The 22,453-nt window shown below is 47.5% G+C and overlaps 1 pseudogene; it reads right to left on the reverse strand.

Moving 5' to 3' along the window:
• Window positions 1-1,866: 1,866 nt before the first annotated feature.
• LOC101611736 lies at window positions 1,867-2,412 on the reverse strand (annotated as a pseudogene).
• Window positions 2,413-22,453: the final 20,041 nt, after the last annotated feature.

Consider the following 22,453-nt stretch of genomic DNA (forward strand, 5'->3'; position numbering starts at 1 on the left):
ACAAAGTGGCATATGTTTCTGAAGTTCATTTGCAAGTGGCTGGATGCCCTGGCACACCCATATTCTCCCTCCCTCTCCCTCTCTCTCTCCCCCCCCTCAAATAATAAATAAATATTTTCAAAACACTAAGCTGTGGGATCAGTAAGAGAATGATGGATGAAGACACCTGATATTCTGCTCCAGCTATTACAGGCACAAGCATGGGGCACCACGTGGACACATAGACACATATACTATAAAAGAAGCAAGAAAGTGTTCAAAGGAAATGGGAATATATCAGAAGGTTGGGAACATCAAATGGCTCAATCAAGAACAATCTAATAAGTAATAATGATAATAAATTCTAAGCTATTGGAGGAAATGACAATCCTTGAATCTATACAAGGAGCTATTCAATCCTTGAATCCATAAATCAATGTCTAAGTCTCAGCTCAGCCTTCCTGTGAAGCAGACATGCTGTGGGAGGTGGATTTCTCCCTGTTACTGACTAGATACACTGTCCTGTGACCAGCTACAGTAAAGTGCACTTGCCTGGCTAGGGGACAGAACTTAACTGCCTTGGGCTCTACCCACATACCGCTGCCAAGGGAGCAGTCCCTACAGGCTGAATGGGGCTTACCCCCAGAAACCTAGTCCTATTGCTTTGGGTGGTCATGTCACAAAAAGGTCAGCTGTGACTCAGGGAGGAGCAGCTCTTTCTCTCTCTCCCTCTTCCTTTCTCTCCCTCCACTCCCTCTCTCAACAGGATATTTCTAGGTAGCCCTGGCTAGCCTAGTACTTACTCTGTGACCCATACTGGCCTTGAACTGATAGCAATCCTCTTGCCTCAGCATCCCAAGTACTGGGATCACATAAGGCTTTTCCACAAACGAATATAGCATTTTTGACCAGCACGAAGGTCTGAGCACTTGGTCACTATAATATGCTCAGGATTTAGAGGAAGTTCAAGAGGTGGAAGCCACGCAGAACCACCTCGCCCAGAGAACAGTGAGCTCTCCTCTCATCTCTGTGAATTATTTGTAGCAAATGCTTAACTCCAGGCCGGCTGTACCTAACCACTACTCCAAGGACTGAAGACCTTACTGCCTCAGCACTTGCTGTTACCAGGAAGATCAGAGTAAATTTCACAGTTAATTTGCAAGTATTCTCCCTCTTTAGAAGCCCTGGATGTCCCCTCCACATCGACAGTAGAGTCCTAAATTCTATGTTACAGGACATTCACAGTCCTAACCACCTAACTTTTCCTTGCTGTTCACAGACAGACAGACAGACAGATAAACCTCACTACTAGTCTCACCTCCTGCAGATACCATCTATCCCTGGGGCCACAGTACATATGCACTTGTCATTGAATGCCTCGGGCCCTACCTCTATGTTTTTGCCCAACTTAATCGTTTCCACCTGTCAAAGCTCAGCTCTGGCACTAGCAATTCTTTTTTTTTCCTTTTTCTTTTTCTCAATTAGGGTCTCACTCTAGCCCAGGCTGACCTGGAATTCACTATGTCATCTCAGGGTGGCCTTGAACTCACGGCGATCCTTCTACCTCTGCCTCTCAAGTGCTGGGATTAAAGGCATGCACCACCACGCCCAGCTCCTTTTTAAAAAATATTTTATTTTTATTTATTTATTTATTTGACACACACACAGAGAGAGGGGGGGGGGGAGAGAATGGGCATGCCAAAGCTTCCAGCCACTGCAGACATACTCCAGATGCGTGTGCCTCCTTCTGCATCTGACTAACGTGGGTCCTGGGGAATAAAACCTGGATCCTTTGGCTTTGCAGGCAAATGCCTTAACTGCTAAGCTATCCCTCCAGCCCCCGGCCCCTTTTCTTTTTTCTTTTTCATTTTCTTTTTTTTTAACATGTCACAGAAAACATCTTATTGGCCATTTGGATGGTTTAGTTGCCAGGAAGGATGATCCCGTCATACTTCTGCTGGAACCAGCGCCTGGCCTCCTCTTTGCTGATTCTGTGTTTGGCCCCAATGCAGCCTGTCCTGTGCTTCTTGTCTGCGATGCTGAAACCTGACCTACCCAGCACCACACAGAAGTCCAGGCCATAGATACCAATGCTTGGGTCATACTTGATGCCCAGGTCAATGTGTTCCTGGATGCCAAAACCAAAGTTTCCAGTATCTGAGAAGTTATTTTTTCTTAACTCGTACTCTCTCACCTTCAGACTCTTCTGCCTTGGCCCCACAGACTGTGCAGTGGACAGAAATCTTTTCATTTCTCCTAATGCCAAAGGACTTGACAGTATATCTAGCTTTGGAAAACACAGCGGTCTGGCCTGTGAGCTGCTCCAACACGTTGGCGTCTGTCTCCACTCTCCCCCACACAGATACTGAGGCAGAGCTTGCAGATGCGAAGTTCCCACATGGGGTTCTCCTTTTCACCTTGGTCCTGCGCCATGATGGAGAACCCCTTTTCTTTTCTTAAAATATTTTATTTATTTATTTGAGAGGTGGGGACAGAGAGAGAGAGAAAGAACGGACGCACCAGGGCCTCAGCTACCACAAACAAACTGCAGACACATACGTCACCTTGTGCATCTGGCTTACATGGGTTCTGGGGAGGCAAACCTGGATCCTTAGGCTTCACAGGCAAGTACCTTAATCACTAAGCCATCTTTCCAGCCCTCGCACTAGCAATTCTATGGTACCCTCCTTGATCCCTACCCCAACAGAACTAACTTCCTCCTTGTGTGGCCCAGAAACAGATACACATGTCACATGTCAGCAAGTGGCACACAGTATCTGTTATTAGTTACCAGTTTATCAGCTTCTGCCTTCCTCTTAGACTTAGTGATAGCGGTGGGAAGGAAATGCTACAGTTTTCATATTAGTGTAGCATTGGGAGATGAACAAAAATGGTTATGAATGGGGTTGAACTACTCCATGTTGGGGCTGGGGAGATGGCTCAGTGGTTAAAGGTACTTGCTTACAAAGCCTGCTGGCCACATAAAGGCAGACGTACAACGGAACATGCATCTGGAATTCATTGGTGGCAGCAAGAGGCTGTGATGTGCCATCTTCCCTCCCTCTCTTTCTCTCTCAAGTAAAATTAATAAGAGTATATTTTGAGGCCCAAAGTGAGGTCAGGGGAAGAGATTGACTAAAGGAAAGGTGGAGGGAGGGCTAATCAAAATCTAAGAGGATATAAATAAATCATATGGAATCCTTTTTTTTGGGGGGGGGGGGACAATAACTCTCAGGAGCCATAGATTGTTACCGAAAAATTTTCAGTGCCAGGGATGGGATACCTTCCAGTGAGTTATTGGCCAGGGAGGTCCCTGATGCCCCCAAAATATTACAGACAAGGCCCTTGGTTTCCCACCAGGAATAAGACCCTATTACTGAAGACTCCACATACTTGGGCTGTAAGGCCACTGAGAAATCCTGCTGAAACTGAGCTGATAACCTCCTCCATGTAAACCAGCTGACAGAAAGCTGGAAAAAGCCATGATGCATGCAGTTCAATGGGAGAGAGAGAAACCACCAGTGAAGATACTCAACAGTGGACACTGCAAGCCTTATATTTGGCCAACCAGGCCAAATGAGCCAATGGGTGCAATAGTGGCACATCTGTCATAGTGGAAACCAACTGCCCTCTAATTGGACTGGAGGACCGCTCCATGGGAGGAAATACATCCGTGATACTGAAAACTTAAAACAGGGGTAGTCATGAGCCCTAGGGGTGTAATGTCTGCTGCTGTCTGGCTAAATGTATATACTATGTTTATCAAACTGCCCAGTAAGCACTTCTGTTAATGTTCATACCCTTATATTAAAGCTACTCTCACTTTGGGTAGAGATTCTTCTCTTTTCAGATGGCAGTGACCTTGGGATGACTCAGAAGGTATCATGGTGCTGGAAAGAAGTGACTGGAGTGCTCAGTATTGTAATATCTCTATCACACCTTCCAAGGCTCAGGGTCTATTGTGGAAGAGGTGGCAGAAAGAATGTAAGAGCCAAAGGAAGGGTAGGACTCCTTACAACGTGCTCCCCTAAGACACAAAATGGCCTGGATATCCATGACCTCACAGTGCCTGACACTACCTACAGAAGACCAACATAAGAGGAGGAAAAGATCATGACATCAAAATAAAAGAGAGACTGATTGAGATAGGGAGGGAATATGATGGAGAATGGAGTTTCAAAGGGGAAAGTGTGGGGGGGGGAGGGTATTACCATGGGATATTTTTTATAATCATGGAAGTTGTTAATAAAAATTTTGAAAAAGAAAAAAAAAAGTATATTTTGAAAATCCCATGTTAGAGTTGGAGAAATTGCTCAGTGGTTAAGATGCTTGCCTGCAAAGCCTAACAACCAAGGTTCAACTCCCCAGAACCCACATAAAGCCAAATGCACAGTAGCATATGTATCTGGAGTTAGTTTCCAACAGCTGGAGTCCCTGGCATGCCCATTATCTCTCTCTGCTTGCAAATAAATAAATAAATAAAGCTGGAGAGATTGCTTAGTGGTTAAAGCACATGCCTGCGAATCCCAAGGACCCAGGTTTGATTCTCCAGGTCCCACGTAAGCCAGATGCACATGATGCCACATGTGTCTGGAGTTCATTTACAGTGGCTAGAGGCCCTGGCGTGCCCATTCTCATTCTCTTTCTCTCCTCCAACCTCCTCCCTGTCTCTAATAAAAAAATAAAAAAAATCTTTTTAAAAATAAATATATATATATATATACATATATATATATATATATATATATTTTTTTTTTTTTTTTTTTTTGGTTTTTCAAGGTAGGGTCTCACTCTTGTCCAGGCTGACCTGGAATTAACTCTGTAGTCTCAGGGTGGCCTTGAACTCACGGTGATCCTCCTACCTCTGCCTCCCGAGTGCTGGGATTAAAGGCGTGCGCCACCACTCGCAGCAAAAAATATTTTTTTAAAAGAACCTTATGTTAGCCAGGCATGGTGGCATGCTTTTAATCCAAGCACATGGGAAGCAAATGTAGAAGGATTGCCATGAGTTCAAGGCCACCCTAAGACTACACAGTGAATTCCAGCTTTTCTGGGTGTGGTGGTACACACCTTTAAAAAGAAAAAACAAAATGTAGGCTGGAGAGATTGCTCAGTGGATAAAATGCCTGCTACAAAACTCTGAGTACCTGGGTTCAGATGTGGCCTGTGAGTTCCTGAATACACACACAAAAATACACCAAATAAGTAAATACATAAATAGATAAATGTTCAATGTAGAAAATTTATAAGACCTAGCAAAATATGAATAACAAAAGAAAATTATCTATAAAGTGCTTGTTCAACACTTCCTAATGTTTTGGCATATTTTCTTCTAGTCTTGGCTTCTGTGTGGTAACTAGCTAGCAGCAAATATGTGGTATCATCTTTTTGTTTTCTAATGTACTTATTAGGGACAGGAGGGAGGAGAGAGAATAGGTGCATCAGGGCCTCTAGCCACTGAAAATGAACTCTAGATGCATGTACCACCACGTGCATCTGGCTTAGGTGGGACCTAGAGAATTGAACCTGGGTCCTTAGGCTTTGCAAGTAAGCACCTTAACTGCTAAGCCATCTCTCCGGCCTATCATATTGTATAGAGTCTTCTGTGACATTCTTTTCCCATAACATTGTGTCAGGACTGTTCTTAGATATTAAATGCACTTTGAAACCAATTTTAATGGTTACACCATTTGTGTCTAATCTCCACTCCAGGCCTTGTAGAGAGCCAGCTGGGCAGCCTCTGTGTGGAAAGGCAGGATCCAAGGGTCTAGATTTGTTGCCAATAAAGACAAAAACATATGGTTTTTGTAAAGGGCAAACAAGGCATGTCTCACCCACTTGTTAGAAGCTGGTCCTCTGGCAAATATTTACTCTCTCTCTCTGGGGCTTGCTGGGCTTTGGACTGGGAGGTTCAGACTCTGAGACATCCCCTACCTCCCAGAAGCTCTGCAGAAACCAGCTACGCGGCGGTGAGCTCCAGGCCCTCTCTAAGCTCCCTGCTCAACCCAGGGACTGCCAGGAAGGCAAATGTTGTGTAGAGGAAGGGTCTACAGGGCTCTGGAACCTTCTCAGGTGGGCATGGAATTCTCAACCCCCTAGACATCCACCTAATTATTATCCCCCTACAAATGGCTATTTTTTTACTTATTTATTCATTCATTCACTCTATTTGCTGTCACTGCTTCCATGTTTCTAGTGATGCTTTAAACATTTCTTTCTTTCTTTCTTTCTTTCTTCTTTTTTTTTTTTTTAATCAGCCAAGAGAGAGAAAGAGGTAGGGTTACCCAAATCATCTGGGTGGTTACATCCCTTGCTTTTCTTTTCTTTCTTTCTTTTTTTCTGAGCTAGTGTCTCGTTGACCTGGGATTCACTGTGTAGTCTTAGGCTGGCCTCGAACTTACAGTGATCCTTCTACCTCTGCCTCGGAATGCTGGGATTAAAAGCATGTGCCACCACATCCAGCTGCTTGCCCTTGCATACCATTAATATCCTGGCACTGGCCCTGAGCTAGAGAAATCCCACAAGGGAGTATCTTGTCTGTGGTCCAGCTGGAGCCCAACACCCTTCACAGCTTCATCTTCACTGTAGATAATGACAGCTCCCAGTCACCAGAGCCTGGCATAGCAGAACCTAGAAAAAGGCTTCCACTGTCACCTGCCTGCTTGCTCTATGGAAAAGGAAAGTGTCCTGAGCTGGTTCGAGCACAGTCCAGTGGATGCCATGGTGACAGGAAGGAGAGGAGTAGATTAAGGGCACACTGGAAACAACTGCTGTAAGAACTATGTGTTTTTGTTTTTTTTTTTTAAATATTTATTTATTTATTTGAGAGCGACAGACACAGAGAGAAAGACAGATAGAGGGAGAGAGAGAGAATGGGCGCGCCAGGGCTTCCAGCCTCTGCAAACGAACTCCAGACGCGTGCGCCCCCTTGTGCATCTGGCTAACGTGGGACCTGGGGAACCGAGCCTCGAACCGGAGTCCTTAGGCTTCACAGGCAAGCGCTTAACCGCTAAGCCATCTCTCCAGCCCGAACTATGTGTTTTTTCTGAGACCATCACCTTACAAAGAGAGAGCAACTTTAGATCACGCTTTAGGAGGTTCCAATCTGTGAAGGCTGGTCCTTGTGAACTTGGTTGGATTGAAACATCCACTGGTGCAACCCCTCCCCCCAACCCATGTGTGGGGATATCTCCCCAGAGGATTGACTGACATGTGGAACTGTGACTGGGAAGGAAAGACCCACATTCTTTTTTAGTTAATTAACTAATTTTTAATTTTTTGGTTTTAAGTTAGGGTTTCACTCTAGCCCAGGCTGACCTGGAATTCAGTATGTAGTCTCAGGATGGCCTCGAACTCACAGTGATCCTCCCACCTCTGCCTCCTGAGTACTGGGATTAAAGGTGTGTGCCACCATGTCCAGCTATTTATTTAATTTTATTTTGTTTATTTGAGAGAGAGAGACTCAGATAAAGAGAGAGAGAATGGGCACACCAGGGCCTTTAGCCGCTGTAAACAAACTCTAGGCCACTTGGTGCATCTGGCTTTACATGGGTACTGGGGAATTGAACCTGCGTCTTTTGTCTTTGCAAGCAAGTGCCTTAATCACTAAGCGATCTCTGTAGCACAGAAGACCTACTTTCAATGTGGGCAGCACCATCAAATGGGCTTCCCAGATAAAAAAAGAAATCCCAGAAAAAAGCAGCATGTCTGCTTGCCTTCCCTATTTCCTGAGCAAGTGTCCATTTCTCCCATGGACACCAGACACTGTCCTTTTGGCCTTTCAGTGTGGACTGAATACTAGCCATTCTCCAGGGATCTTCCAGGTTTTGGTGCCAGATTGGGTCTATTAAGGCCTCCAGCTTTACCAAGAAGCAGCTCCCTGGTTTTCAGTAGACGGCCATTGTTGGACTAACCAATTTCCACCACGTAAAACAATCTAATATGTCTCCCTTATAATATGATATATAATTAACATATGATAGATATACACATTCTGTTGGTTCTATTCCTCTAGAGTCCAGTTTCTTTTTATTTATTTCTTTTTAAAAAATACTTTATTTATAGCCAGGAATGGTGGCGCACGCCTTTAATCCCAGCACTTGGGAGGCAGAGGTAAGAGGATCACCAGGAGTTCAAGGCCAGCCTGAGACTACATAGTGAATTCCAGGTTAGCCTGGACTAGAATGAAACCTTACCTCTAAAAACCAATATATATACGTATATATATGTATATGTATGTGTGTGTATATATATCATATATATATGTATATGTATATATAATTATATAATTATACATAATTTAATTATTTGAGACAGAGAGAGACAGAACGAGCACAACAGGACATCCAGCCACTGCAAACAAACTCCAGACATATGCACCACCTTGTGCATTTGTCTTATGTGGGACCTGGAGAATTGAACCAGAGCCTTTAGGATTCACAGGCAAATGCTTTAAACTGCTAAGCCATCTTTCCAGCCCTGTTTATTTCTTTTTTTAAGAGAGAGAGGGGCAGAGACAGATAGGGAAAGAGAGGATGGGTACACCAGGGCCTTCAGCCACTGCAAACGAACTCCAGATGCATATGCTACATTGTGTATCTGGCTTACGTTGGTCCTAGAGAATCAAACCTAGATCCTTTGGCTTTGCAGGCAGCACTTTAACTAACTGCTAAGCCACCTCCGCAGCCCAAGTCCAGTTTCTTAAACTAGGTGTGACCACCATATGCAGTTGCATAACTGAATGGCGGGGGGCAAGGAGGGTCACAAAAAATTGGCAACTGTAAAAGGTTCTGAATGGCCAGTGACCAAAAATTAATTCAAGATCAGTGTGTAATGAATCTGAAATGTTTCTGACAGCTCTCATCTGTGTTTCATCACATGACTTCACTGCAGCCTTGGTTCTGAACTCACAACATAAGCGCTTTGCGCCGTGCGTGCCATCACAGTGCCAAGGAGAGCTGCTTGAAGCGCCCTGCTCAGACAGAAGACTACCGCGTGCCATGAACTGTGGTGTTTTTACTGTGCATGTGAAGTCTTCTGTTCTTACAGAAACATAATGGTTTAATTATGTAAAACAGCCCTGGAATGTTTTCCTACCATCCGTCCTCAGCATGTAAGTATCAAATTAGTATATCTGTGGATTGTACTGTGTTACAGTGTCTGAATTGATTTTTCCTTTTCTTTTTTCTTTCTTTTTTTTTTTTGAGATAGTGTCTTACTCTAGTCCAGGCTGACCTGGAATTTACTACGCAGTCTCAGGGTGGCCTCGAATTTACAGCAATCCTCCTACTTCTGCCTCCTGGGTGTTGAGATTAAATGTGTTTACTCTGATGCCTGGCTGATTTAATTTTTATTTGCAAACAGAGAAGAAGGAAAGGAAGGAGGGAGGAGAGAGAGAGAAAGAAAGAAAGTACATGGGCATGCCAGGGATTATTATTTTATTTTATTTTTTTTTTGAGGTAGGGTCTCACTCTAGCCTATGCTGACCTGGGATTCACTATGGAGTCTCCGGGTGCTCCTCCTACCTCTGCCTCCCTAGTGTTGGGATTAAAGTCACGCACCACCACACCTGGTTTATTTATTTTTTATTGACAACTTTCATAATTATAAACAATAAACCATGGTAATTCTCTCTGCCCACTTTTCCCTTTGAAACTCCACTCTCCATCATATCCCCTCCCCCCTCACTGTCTCTCTTTTATCTTGAGGTCATGATCTTTTCCTCCTATTCTGATGGCATTGAGTAGGTAGTGTCAGGCACTGTGAGGTCATGGATATCCAGGCCATTTTGTGTCTGGAAGAGCACATTGTAAGGAGTCCTACTCTTCCTTTAGCTCTTACATTCTTTCTGCCACCTCCTCCACAATGAACACTGAGTCTTGGAAGGTGTGATAGAGACGTTTTAGTGCTGAGCACTCCTGTCACTTCTCACCACCATGGTGCCTTCTGAGCCATCCCAAGGTCACTGCCATTTGAAAAGAGAAGCTTCTGTAACCAAAAGTGAGAGCAGCATTAACATATCGGTATGAACATTAACAGAGGGGCTTACAGGGCAACTTGGTGAGCATAGTAAATACATTTAGCCAGGCACCAACAGATGTTACACCCTTAGGGTTCATGACTTCCCACATCATAGGTTTTCAGTATCAGGGATGTATTCCCTCCCATGGAGTGGGCCTCCAGTCTAATTAGAGAGCAGTTGGCTTCCCCTATAACAGGCATGCCACTACTGTACCCATTGGCTCATTTGGCCTGGCTGGTCAGATTTAAGGCATGCAGTGTCCACTATTGTTTATCTCTACTGGTGACTTTTCTCTTTCCAATGGAACTGCATGCAGTGTACCTTTTTCCAGCTTTCTGTCAGCTGGTCTGCACAGAGGAGGTTTTCAGCTCAGTTCCAGCAGGGTTTCACAGTGACCTTGTAGCTCAAGCATGTGGAGTCTTCAGCAACCGAGTCTTACCATCTATTCCTGGTGGGAAACCAAGAGCCTCAGCAATGGCCTGTAATGGTCTGGGGGCATCAGGGACCTCCTTGGCCAACAACTCACTGGAAGGTATCCCATCCCAGGCCAGGATTTCTAACTGCTGCATAAAAACTCAAGATGCATCTTCCACTTTGTGCATCTGGCTTATATGGATACTGGGGAATTGAATCCAATCTAACAGGTTTTGGAACCCAGTGACTTTAATGGCTGAGCCCTCTCCCCAGCTTGGCTCTTAGATTCTTCTGCAATGGTCCCTGAGCCTTGTGATAGAGATGTCTCACTTAGTGCTGAATACCTCACTGCCACTTCTCAGCTCTATGGTGAGTTTTGAGTCTCTCCAGTGGTCACCACCCTCTAAAAAGAGAAGCTTCTCTAATGAGAGTAGCATTAATATATGGACATAAACATAAGTAGAGGGTAGTCTGGTGGGTAAAATGTAATCATTTAGCCAAATATCAGTAGGAGTTTCTCCTCTCCTTAGGGTTTATGACCTCCTAACCATGGGTTTTTCATAGCTTTTCAGTCCTAGGCATGAATTCCCTCCTGTGGAGTGAGCCTCAAATCACTCAGAGAGCAGTTGGTTTCCCCTATAACGGATATGCCACCATTGCACCAGTTGGTACACTTGGCCTGGCTGCCCAGGCATGTAGCTTGCAGAATCTATTACTGGTTAAGACCACTGGCGACTTTTTTCTTCCAACAGACGGCATAGTTCCTTTTAGCATCTTAACACATAGTCTATAGGGAGAAGGCTTCCAGCTCAGCTCCAGCTTGATTTCTAGGTGTCTGAGCAAGCACCCTGAACTACTGGGTCCACCTCCCCAGCCCAGTGTTGGATTTCAAAAGTTTATGTTTGGGTTGTTGACTTGAGTTCCATAAAGAATGTGATAGATCTTGGCTTGGGCTTAGGACAGTATTTCCAGAGATTTCTGAAATGGCCTAAACGTATTATTGCCATGTTGTACTGCATATCTATGGGAAGTGGCATTTTCATCAGTGATGATTATAAAGTCAAAATATCAATTCTGAAAACTGTTGAAGATGTGGTCTCAAATATTCAGCCAAGATTGAATCTTTATATGACAATAAACAAGCACATCATCTAATAGTATGCAAATTTGCTTTCTTCTTTAATGAATGGTAAAAGTGTATGTATAACAAAGAATTGTTATAAAACAAGTTTCTCCACAATTATTTATTTATTTGTTTGTTTGTTTGTTTTGGTGTTTCAAGGTAGAGTCTTGCTCTAGCCCAGGCTGACCTGGAATTCACTAGGTAGTCTTAGGGTGTTCTCAAACTCACAGCAATCCTCTTACCTCTGCCTCCCAAGGGCTAAGATTAAAGGCATGCACCACCACGCCTGGCTTCACAATTTATTATCAGTAAATGCTTGATTTATATACCTGTTTTATATTCCTTTATACCTAGGATAATGTAAAAACTTCATGGGTAAGGGGGTGTCAGGAGTGGAAAAAGTTTCAGAAGCCTTGCTCTTGAAAACCAGACGTAAAGCACAGTCCATGATCCATTGTTTGGGGGCCTGTGATGAGGCAACATACTGTGACAGGGACATGTGGCTGAGCCCACACTACGCATCCCATGGATGGGAAGTGAAAGAGAAGAAGAAAAAGGGACTGGGGTCCCATTATCCCGTTTGAGGGCATGCCACCAAGTGACCTCCTGGGAGGCAGCGAGAAAACTACCCATCAGACTCAACTTCCTAAAGGCTCACCACTTCCCAATAGCACCAAACAGCCTTTGATTTATGGGCCTTTGAGTGACATTGCAGATGGAAACTACAGCCGAGTTTAAAATTGACTCTCTAAGCAATGGGAAAGTCACTCACCTCATTTAACAGGCTGGGAAATATCACCAGTCTTCAGAAAAACCCTACCAGCACGGGGGAGGATCAGATGGCAGGCAGAGTGACCCAGGGCAGAGTATGGGACTGAAGCAAAAGCACATTCCAGAAAAGTTCAGAAAGTAGGCCTGGTGTGGTGGTGCAGTTTTAACCCCAGCACTCGGGAGGCAGAGGCAGGAGAGTCACTGTGAGTTCAAGGCCAGCTCAAGAATACACAGTGAGGTCCAGGTCAATCTGGGCTAGAGTAAAACTCTACCTCAACACCCCCCCCCCCAAAAAAAATATTAACAAAGTAAAAAAGCTGAGTTTATTGTGGGATTTGCTTGTGAATAACTCTATTGAATGAGATGTGTTCTTATCCAGGACGGAAGCTCTGGCAACGAGCATGTAGGCATGATGATTTCTAGATGTGTCATGATGAACGTGAAGCAGCCATGGGCGCATGCAGTCTGGAGGAAGCGCGGGCACTGGTCCTCAGCCCACTGCGCCTGAGCGCAGATGCAGGGTCATCATTCCCAACGCCCACAGCTATTGAACGCGTCCTGTGCTAGGCGCTCTTCTGCGCATATCATGATGTGTGGACTTGATTCACTCACACCACAGTCCTTTGAGGTAGAGATTAACGTTAGCCCCAAATACAGATAAAGACACCAGGCTATAGAGTTAAGTGAATGGCTTAAAGTTATGTAAGCTTTGAGGGGTTATTCTACTCTGTTGACCTCTCTGACCCCATCCCAGAAAAGACAGGTTTGTGGGAAGGAGAAGGGGCAGGGACTGAGTGTTGTAGAAAGAAGAAGCTGAAGAAATGAAGGAATGAAATGAGGGAAGAAACTAGCATGTTATGGAGGTGGTGGTACTTTGAAGGAGGCATGAACAACAACTGGGGCTACAACAGGACCCAAAAGTGGGGTGAGCAAGAGGCTCCTGGACAGGAACAACTGGGGGCCGGAGAGATGGCGTAGCCACTAAGGCATTTACCAACAAAGCCAAAGGACCCTGGTTCAATTCCCCAGGACTAACATAAGCCAGATGCACAAGGTGGCACGTGAGTCTGGAGTTTTTTGTTTTGTTTTGTTGTTTAAAATTTTTTTTATATAGTTAACAACTTCCATGATTGTAAACAATATCCCATGGTAATTCCCTCCCTCCCCCCGCTTTCCCCTTTGAAACTCCACTCTCCATCATATCCCCTCCCCCTCTCAATCAGTCTCTCTTTGGAGTTTGTTTGCAGTGACTGAAGGCCCTGGTGCACCTCTTCTCTTCCTCGCTCTTTCTGCCTTTCTCTCAACTATATAAAATATATAAAGAAAAAAAAGGAACAACTGGGTGCCTTTAGTGTGTGTGTTGGGAGGGCTCCCATTGAGAGCAGCTCCTAAGATGATGGGGAAGATGACTGAACCACAAGGAGTCAAGGATAGATAGAAGTTGGGGAAAGCAGGACGGTGTGCCGGGCTCCATCCTAGAGGAATACAGAAGACAGGCATTAGCTTGAGGACCCAGCAGGACTGGGGAAGGAGAAAGAATGAACTAACATTCCCAGGAATCGGGCAGAAGGTGTAAATAGAAGGCAAAGTGGACATGTCACCTTTTTTTTTTATATATAATTTTATTTATTTATTTATTTGAGAGTGACAGACACAGAGAGAAAGACAGATAGAGGGAGAGAGAGAGAATGGGCGCGCCAGGGCTTCCAGCCTCTGCAAACGAACTCCAGACGCGTGTGCCCCTTGTGCATCTGGCTAACGTGGGACCTGGGGAACCGAGCCTCGAACCGGGGTCCTTAGGCTTTACAGGCAAGCGCTTAACCGCTAAGCCATCTCTCCAGCCCACATGTCACCTTTTAAAAAACTATCTTATTTGCAAGCAGAGAAAGATAGAAAAGTGACAGAGAGAATGGGCATGCCAGGGCCTCCACCTACTGCAAACAAACTCATGCCATATTGCGCATATAGCTTTGTATGAGTACTGGGGAATTGAACCCAGGTCGTTGGGCTTTGCAGGGAAGTGCCTTAACCACTCAGCCATCTCTCCAGCTCATCTCACCTTTTTATTTATCTTATTTTTTGAGGTACACTCTAGCCCAGGCTGACCTGGAATTCACTCTGTGTTCTCAGTCAGAGTGGCCTCAAACTCATGGCAATCCTCCTACCTCTGCCTCCCAAGTGCTAGGATTAAAGTGTGCGCCACTGAAGGACTCAGGAACCAGATGGACGCCATGACAGGCTTCAGAGTCCTCAGTAGGCCTAAGTGTCTGTTTCCCAGCAAGATCTAAGTTTTTTTTTTTTTAATATTTTATTTGCTTTATTTTTGAGAGAGAGAGATTGAGTGTGCCAGGGCCTTTTAGCCGCTGCGTACAAACTCCAGACGCGTGTTCCACCTTGTGCACATGTGTGACATTGGGCATCTGCGTCACCCGTACATTTGGCTACGTGGGACCTGGAGATTCGAACATGCGTTCCTAAGCTTTGTAGGTAAGCGCTTTAAGCGCTAAGCCATCTCTCCAGCCCAAGATCTAAGTTTTTAATCTTCTGGTAAGGATGGGCTTAACAGTTACTGAAAACTGATCATGCCTTATATTCCTGAAGTCATAAAGTTCAATTCCCCTAGCTGCAGCCCGCCGACCTTGCCGTAAGGGTAGGCTTAACAGTTAAACCGGTTATGCCATACATTATGCCATACAGTCCTGAAGTCATAAGACATTCCTGTAGTCATAGATCCGCTCAATTCCCCTAGCTCCAGCCTGCCAACTTTGCCCACCAAAATCCTAAGCCAACCAAAAGAGTACAAGTGCACTTACTCTTTAAATCAACCAGTCACGTACCCATCCCCTTCTTCTATGTTCAAATCCCTGTAAAAACCCTCCCCTCCCCCTACTCGGGGCTCTTGTATGGATCCACTGCGTTGGCGAAGTCGAGACCGAGCTTAAGCCCGAATTAAAAGCTCCTTGCCCTTGCGTACGTGTTTGGTTCTCCTTGGTGGTCACTGGGGGTGCTGAGAACTGGGCATACCACCACCACGCCTGGTTCCTTATTTTAATTTAATTAATTAAATTTTTTTTGAGGTATGGTCTTGCTCTAGTCCAAGCTAACCTGGAATTCACTCTGTAGTCTCAGGGTGGCCTCAAACTCAAAATAATCCTCCTACCTTGACCTCCCAAGTGCTGAGATTAAAGTCATGTGCCACCACCATCATGCCCAGCTCAGCTCACCTTTTTTTGGCAGGGGAGGGGGGCTTTCCCCCTTAACCATTCAGCTGTCTCTCCAGTTTGTCTAACCTTTCTAACCTTTTTTTTGAGGTAGGATCTCGTTCTAGTCCAGGCTGACCTAGAATTCACTACGTAGTCTCAGGGTGGCCTGGAACTCACAGGGATCCTCCTACCTCTGCCTCCCAAGTGCTAGCATTAAAGGCGTGCGCCACCACACCCAGCTTGGCTCTCATCTCACCTTTTCAAAAGAGCAGAACCCAGGGGTAGCCTGAGCCAGGAAGCAGCAGGGGAGATGGGGGCTAGGAAAGGGAAGGAAAGATTGGATTTGGAAACCAGCAGAATTCCCAGGAAAGGGGGGAAGGGTGACGGAGGTTCTCAGCCTCTGAGCCAGAGGGGGCATTCAGATGAGGAGTGACTGTTGTTTGCTATTAGCCCCTATGTGGTATCCAAGGAACCCGCAGCTACAGAGCCTGGGCTGGCAGCAGATGTGAGGAGCTGGTTTGCAGGAAGGAGATCTGGCTTGGAATCCAGGGTGCTTAGAGGCAGTGATGGGAGTAGGAGAGCTTCCCTGGAGGTGTGAGAGGGAGGGAAGGGAGTCTGTGTAAAGGCTTCCCAGGGGCAGTATGCTAGCAAAGTCCAAGGACAGTATGCTTCAAGGAGGGTAATAAATATAGTAAAAAAGTATGTTTGGAGTTGGAGAGATGGCTTAGTGGTTAAGGCACTTGCCTGCAAAGCCAAAGGACCCAGGTCAGATTCCCCATGACCCACGTTAGCCAGATGCACAAGATGGCACATTATCTCTATCTCTCTCCCTTTCCCCTTCTCACTCTGTCTCTCTCACTCTCTCTCAAATAAATGAAAAATTAAAATATTTTTAAAAGTATGTTTATCATGTTAATGAGCAATCCACAGTGGTAAGCAGAGAAATCTCCAAGTTTGCAGATGCATTTTTCCTGGACCTGAAATGCAAAGTATTGCCAGTAAGCAGAAAAGTGACAGATGAACTACACTTTGGTAGCATAGGAGGACATGCTTGATAGTGTCATCTGATTCTCTTGGCCAGAAGGATAAATCCTGAGCTCTCAGCTACAGCTCAGGAGAGGAACCAGAAGTCAGCACAAGCATGGCCACTCTAGAGTCAGAATCGCCTATTTATTTATTTTAATTTTTTTTTTTTTCTAGGAGAGAGGGGAAGGGAAGGGAAGGGAAGGGAAGGGAAGGGAAGGGAAGGGAAGGGAAGGGAAGGGGCATGTGAGGGCCTCAAGCTACTACAAACAAACTCCAGATACATGCACCACTTTATGCATCTGGATTTATGTGAGTACCAGAGAACCAAACCTGGGTCATTAGACTTTGCAGGCTAGCACCTTAAGCACTGTGCCATCTCTCAAGCTCAGAATCAATCCCTCTCTCTCTCTCTCTCTCTTTTTAAAGTTTTTTGTTATTTTTATTTATTTATTTGAGAGCAACAAACAAAGAAAGAGGCAGATAGAGAGAAGGAGAGAGAATGAGCGCACCAGGGCCTCCAGCTATTGCAAACGAATTCCAGATGCGTGCGCCCCCTTGTGCATCTGGCTAACGTGGGTCCTGGGGAGCTGAGCCTCGAACCGGGGTCCTTAGGCTTCACAGGGAAGTGTTTAACCGCTACGCCATCTCTCCAGCTCTCTCTCTCTCTTTTAAGATTTATTTTTATTTATTTATTTGAGACAGAGAGAAAAAGTGAGAATAGGTGCACCAGGGCCTCTAACCACGCCAAATGAACTCCAGACACATGTGCCACCATGTGCATCTGACTTATATAGACACTGGACAATCGAACCTCAGTCCTTAGGCTTCTCAGGCATGTGCCTTAACTGCTAAGCCATCTCTGCAGCCCTCTCTCTCTCTCTTTTTAAGGTGTAGAAAGATTTCACTAGGTAAGAGAAAGAAAGAGAAGGAAGTGCAGAGAGCATCCGCCGTGAGGGAGATGGCAGGAGGTAAAGCTCACCCTGTGACCCAAATTGGGGTTATTTAAAAAAATATATTTTTATTTATTTATTTGAAAGAAAGACAGAGAGAGAGGCAGAGAGAGAATGGGCATGCCAAGGCCTCCAGCCACCACAAACAAACAGCAGATGAATGTACCACCTTGTGCATCTGGCTTAAGTGGGTCCTAAGGAATCAAACCTGGGTTCTTTGGCTTTGTAGGCAAACACCTTAACCACTAAGTCATCTCTCTAGTCTAGAATCTGTTTTTTTTTTTTCTTTTTCTTGTTATTGACAACTTCCATAATTACAGATAATAAACCATGATAATTCCCTCCCCCCTCACATTCCCCTTCATAACTCCATTCTCCATCATATCTCCTCCCTCTCTCAATCAGTCTCTCTTTTATTTTGATGTCATGATCTTTTCCTCCTGTTATGATGGTCTTGTGTAGGTAGTGTCAGGCACATTGAGGACATGGATATCCAGGCCATTTTGTGTCTGTTGTAAGGAGTCCTACCTTTCCTTTGGCTCTTACATTCTTCCTGCCACCTCTTCCGCAATGGACCCTGAGCCTTGGAAGGTGTGGTAGAGATGTTCCAGTGCTGGAATCTCTCACTTTTGACATGTGTGTATGGTGTGTGCATGTTCATGTGTGTGTGGGTGCCTGCGTGTGCTCATACGTGTGGAAACCAGAGGTTAGCCCTGGGTGTCTTCCCCAATTGCTCTGAACCTTATTTAAGAAAATATTTTAAGCTGGGCATGGTAGCACACACCTTTAACCTCAGCACTAGGTAGGAGGATCACTGTGCGTTCAAGACTACCCTGAGAGTACATAGTGAATTCCAGGTCAGCCTGGACTAGAGTGAGACCCTATCTCAAAAAAAAAAAAAACAACAAAAACAGAAAAAAAAAGATTTTTTAGGGCTGGAGAGATGGCTTAGCAGTTAAGCGCTTGCCTGTGAAGCCTAAGTACCCCGGTTCAAGGCTCGATTCCCCAGGACCCACATTAGCTAGATGCACAAGGGGGTGCATGTGTCTGGAGTTCGTTTCAAGTGGCAGGAGGCCTTGGTGTGCCCATTCTCTCTTTCTCTCTCCCTCTCTGTTGCTCTCAAATAAATAAAAATAAAAATTTAAAAATATTTAAAATATATTTATTTATTTCAAGGAGAGAGAGAGAAAATGGGCGTGCCAGGGCCTCTAGCCACTGCAAAAGAATTCCAGACATATGCATCCCCTTGTGCATCTGGCATACGTGGGTCCTGGGGAATCGAACCTGGGTCCTTTGGCTTTGCAGGCAAGCACCTTAACCACTAAGCCATCCCTCCAACCCTAACCCTCTTTTTTGAAACAAGATCTCCCCCTGAACCTGGAACTCACTAATTTTTTTTTAATTTTTATTAGCATTTTCCATGATTATAATCACTAATTATTATAGACTAGCTAGCCAGCAGTCACCAGAAATCGTTCTGTCTCTTTCTCTCCTGTGCTAGGATTACAAGCTCCTATAATCAGTTGTGACAGCTTTCACATAGGTGCTAGGGGTCTTTTCTCATGCTTGTACAAGAAGTATTTGCCAGCTGAGCTATCTCCCCAGCCCCCTAGATTTAACCTGGGGTGTAGGGAATCATCATATGGGGCTGAGAGAGTCCCCAGAAATCAAATTCATTACCAAGTGAAAGAAAAATGGGCAGAGGGTCCTGAGGTATCTGGGAACCCAGACTTCAGAATTCAGCTCAACAAGCTAACCTATTGGGTTTATCTCTGGTGCCTCTGGGTTCCTAACTAGCTGAGGAAATTTACCCTTGACATGCAAATGACAGAAGCACATTGGTGTTTGGTTTGTGGTTTTTACCATCAGATAATTCTGTGGCTGAGCACGCGGATCCCTCTCAGCTAGTGGACTGCAAGCCTTCGGAGGAGAGAAGGCACCATGTCCACATCCTTTGCAAGCTGTTGTGGACCGAGCTGTTGCGGACTTGGCCTCTACCTCCTCTGATCCCCTAGGGAGCTCCTCTTCAAAGGAGGGTGCTTGGTGGTCATCCCATGCCCCACCCTACTTATCCCCAAATCGGTACCTGAAACCAAGCCACTTATTTGCCATTTGTTAAACGAGTCCTTTAGTGGAGAGCCTTCCTGGGGGTTGGAAGCCCCTGGAGTGATGGAGGGTGCTGGGGACGAGGGTAGAGGAAATGGTAGGTGGCACCTGTTAGCTGAACAGTAGCTTGAATTTCCCACCCTCACCCCACCATCTCCTCCAGCCTCAGCTTCAGATTTCTTTTTTCCTAAAATCACAGGGATCCGCTCCCCCGCCCCCCACCTTCGTGTCCCCCATCCCCACCCTCGTTCTGCACCTTTACCCGGGTCCCCTGACAGGTTATCTACAGTCCTGCTGTTAGGGGCCCCTCCCATCCAAGTCTCCCTGCCCCACCATCAGCACGCAGCCGGGATGCTCAGCACCTCAGGATCGAGGCTCCCTACTGAGCCTTCCTACCCGCAGGCCTGGAGTCACTGGGCTGCTGTGGAGGGACACGGAAGGGACTGTCCTAATGTCCACCAGGTGCGTCCCCCCGTCCCCTCCCCCCGCTGCCTCACACTCGCACGGGTTTCCAGACCCTTCTTCCCGCTCCCCCTCTTCTGGGGTGAGATCTGGCCCCGAGGGAGGGGGGGTCTGGGGCGCCGCCGCCCGGTCCCCCCTCCCCGCGCGCAGCCCCCGCTCCTCCCCACTTGCGGCCCCGCGGGCAGCCGCGCAGGGACAGCTGCATTTCTCGCCGCCCGCCGCTAGGAAGCCGGCCTCGCCTGGCTTTCTCCGCCTCCCCGCGCCCAGCCCCGCCGCCGCCGCCGCCGCCGCCACCGAACCGGGCCGCCGCCGCCGAGCCGCGCCCCTCCCCCGCCCGGCCGGCCCCAGCGGCCCGCGGGAGCCGACGCGCGCGCGGTGCTCGGTAAGACCCTCCTTCGCCGCCCTGCGCCCGGGGCGCCCCGCGCGCCACCCCGGCCCCGGCCCCGGCCCCGGGAGGCGCCCCGCCCCCACCTTCTCGGGACGTGGTCGGGGAGGATCCGGGTCGACCGACGCGAGTTTGAATCCCGGGAACCCGCGCCAACCCCAGCCGCGTGCGACAGGTTCTCCCCCCCCACCCCACCCCGGGCCCCGGACCGCCCGCCCTCCGTCCCCTCCTCCCCTCGGCCTCCCCCAGCCTCCTCCCGGGCCCCCGGGCGCGGGGCGCGAGCGGGCCACCCGGGGGCTGCGAGCCCGGCGCGCGAGAGGAGAGGGGGTGGACGGAAGGGACCCGAGGCCTCCGGGAGCCGGCGCGACCCGGCTTCCCCGGTCCAGCCGCACCCCCTTTTGTGTGGACGCCCCTCCCGGGCTGGGGGCGCGGGCTGGGTGGCGGTGGCAAGGCGGAAGGTGCCGGGGCTGGGAGCCGAACTCCTTCTAGGGGGTAGGGAAGACTCGCTTCCTGCTCCTGCGGATGTCACAGGTCAGCTCGGCCTGCTCTGGTCCCACCCCGTCCCCCGGGAGCTGCATCTCCTGGTCACTCGGCCAGGGAAAGTTCAGAACCCGCTGTCCCCGCCCCGCCGCTCCCCCCTCCTCCTCCCGCCTCTCCCGCGCCCAGGGCCCCAGGCACTGAGCTCCTGGAGGTCGGGGTTCGGTTTCTGCTGTTAGTCCTTCATTTCCTCCCGTGCGCGGGTCCTTCGCACTCAACAAGGGCTTGCTCATCTTTTTCTTGGGGGCGGGGGGCGACTTTTAGCTGCAAGAAATTTATACTGATTTTCTGAGAAGAGGGATGTTTTAAAGGGAGGGAGGTTTTGTGGAGGGGGAGGCCGTGGAGTAGAGACGGAAGGGCTAACTGGAAGTTTAACAGGTCACCCTAGAAGTGGTACTGGAGGATTGCAGACCACGTGTCTTGAAACTCCACCTGCTCCCCAGGGGCATCTTGGAGCCCCTTATACCCCGAGCCACCTGGCCCAGCAGACAGAAAGGTGTTCTGAGCCACTCGCCCCTTTCCCCTAAAGCCTGATGAAGTTCGCCTGAAGGAGGTGAGGGATACCGGGTCTTTCCCTCTTCGCCGTGAGGTTTGGCCCTGGCAGGACCAAGAGTGAAATGGGGGCCTCCATTTGGCTGAAGGGTGGGGACTCTGTGCTTCGGGAAAAAACCTGGCTTAGAACTCCTCGGAGCTGCAGGGCACCCAGGGTACCGTGCGAGCAGCGTTGGGTTTGAAACCACCTCCTGACCACTTTCCGCTGCTGGAAGGAAACAGAGGGAACAGAGTTGGGTACATTATTGAGTAGAAGAGAGAGTCTTCTAGACAGCTAGGATAGCCTAGGGATGGTGATATATTGGGGCTGCGTGTGGGGAAGAATTGGGGCCAGAGAGGTTGGTGTGATGGGTCCTTTTGGGGATCTTGTGAAGGCTCTATTCCACCTGTACTCCCCAAGCATGCAATTGGGTAGGGACACATTTATATTCACTATCAGAGATGTCATGTATCCCCTTAGGATTAGGGTACTGGCTAAAACCCCTCAGCTGGAGTTTGTGGTCTAGCCTAGGCCTTTTGGAACAGACCCAAAACTTTGTGGTTGGTCAGTAAATAATCCCAGGGTGCCAAGAGCAGAACTCTTGTGAGGTCTATTCTCATGGCCTTCTTGTGCCACTCTGGGCTCGTGGCCATGGAGACCTGGAAGTTCTGGCCCAGGTCCCAGCTCCCTCCAACTAAACAGAGGACAGGGGCAACTGAGGTGGCCATTCTCCAGGGACAAAGTTTGCCGTCTGTGTGGTGGGGAGGCTCTGCGTACTGAGCTGGGGCCACGGGGCTGTTGAGTTAGAGGGAAATAAAGGGATGAGGGTTGGGCTGGAGAGATGGCTTAGCAGTTAAGGTGCTTGCCTGCAAAGCTAAAGGGCCCAGGTTCAATTCCCCAGGACCCTCATAAGCCAGATGCACAAGGTGGCCCGTGGGTCTGGA

The sequence above is a fragment of the Jaculus jaculus genome, chromosome 9, assembly GCF_020740685.1.
Source record: "Jaculus jaculus isolate mJacJac1 chromosome 9, mJacJac1.mat.Y.cur, whole genome shotgun sequence".
Classification (NCBI taxonomy): domain Eukaryota; kingdom Metazoa; phylum Chordata; class Mammalia; order Rodentia; family Dipodidae; genus Jaculus; species Jaculus jaculus.